The sequence below is a fragment of the Otolemur garnettii genome, unplaced genomic scaffold, assembly GCF_000181295.1.
Source record: "Otolemur garnettii isolate 467f Iridium unplaced genomic scaffold, OtoGar3 scaffold00256, whole genome shotgun sequence".
NCBI classification, from domain to species: domain Eukaryota; kingdom Metazoa; phylum Chordata; class Mammalia; order Primates; family Galagidae; genus Otolemur; species Otolemur garnettii.
In genome coordinates, this window is record NW_003852651.1 from 1,268,376 (window position 1) to 1,269,670 (window position 1,295).

Below are 1,295 nucleotides of genomic sequence, written 5' to 3' on the forward strand. Positions count from 1 at the left end.
TATATATAGGCCAGGGCTGGGTTTGAACCTACCACCTCCAGCATATGGGGCCAGTGCCCTATTCTTTTGAGCCACAGGTGCCTCCCTGAATATATTTTTCATTACCTCAAGTCCTGGTATATTAATAGAAGAAGAAATGACTAAAAAAAAAAAAGAAAGATTTGATTTCTCCATTGAATTTGAAGCATAGTTTAGCAGGATATAGAATTCTGGGGTGAAAATTGTTTCATTTAAGAAGGTTAAAGTTAGGGCAGCACCCGTAGGTCAGTGGGTAGGGTGCCGGCCACATACACAAAGGCTGGAGGGTTCCAGCCTGGACTGGATCTGCTAAACAACAATGATAACTGCAGCTGAAAAATAGCTAGGCATTGTGGTGGGTGCCTGTAGTCCCAGCTACTTGGGAGGCTGAAGCAAGAGAATTGCTTAAGCCCAAGAGTTTGAGGTTGCTGTGAGCTGTGACATCACAGCACTCTAACGAGGGCAACATAGAAAAACTCTGTCTCAAAAAAAAAAAAAAAAGAAGGTTAAAGGTAGATGACCATTCTCTTTTGTCTTGAAAGATTTCTGCTGAAAAGTCAGCTGTCACCCTGATGGATCTACCCCTGTAGATCAGTTAGTGCTTATTTCTGGCTATTTGTTGAATTTCCTCTTTCATCTCAACTTTGGACAGGTTTGTTACAATGTGTCTTGGAGGTACTCTGTTTGTGTTGAGATGACCTGGATTTGATATCTCTCAAAGGAGTCAAAGGAATGTGTTGGAATCTTTAGTAATGCTTAGAAAATTTTTATTTACGATATCCTCCAGTAGGGCTTCCATTCCTTTGGAACATTCTTCTTCCCTTTCAGGGATACCTATAATTTGTATGTTTGGATGCTTCATGAAGTCTCATAATTCTCTGAGCAAACGCTCTGCTTTCACTCTCTTTTCTGCCTGGGTGATCTCAAGAGACATATCCTCTAGCTCTAAGATTATTCTCCATGGTCTAATCTGTTATGTATTCTTTCTACAACATTGTTAAATTCCTTGAGTAACTCTTTCAATTTATTATGCTTCTATATATCCATTGTAATTTTTTCATATGCTTCTATCATTATTTGGATCATTTTTTGAATTTCTTTTTGTTATTTTCCATTTTCTGTTCACTCTGTTCACTTCCCTACATTGTTTTTCCATCCTCATTTTACTTTTCTTTCTTCCTTTTTTTTTTTTTTTTTTAGAGACAGAGTCTCACTTTATCACTCTTGGTAGAGTGTGGTGGCATCACAGCTCACAGTAACTTCCAACTCCTGGGATT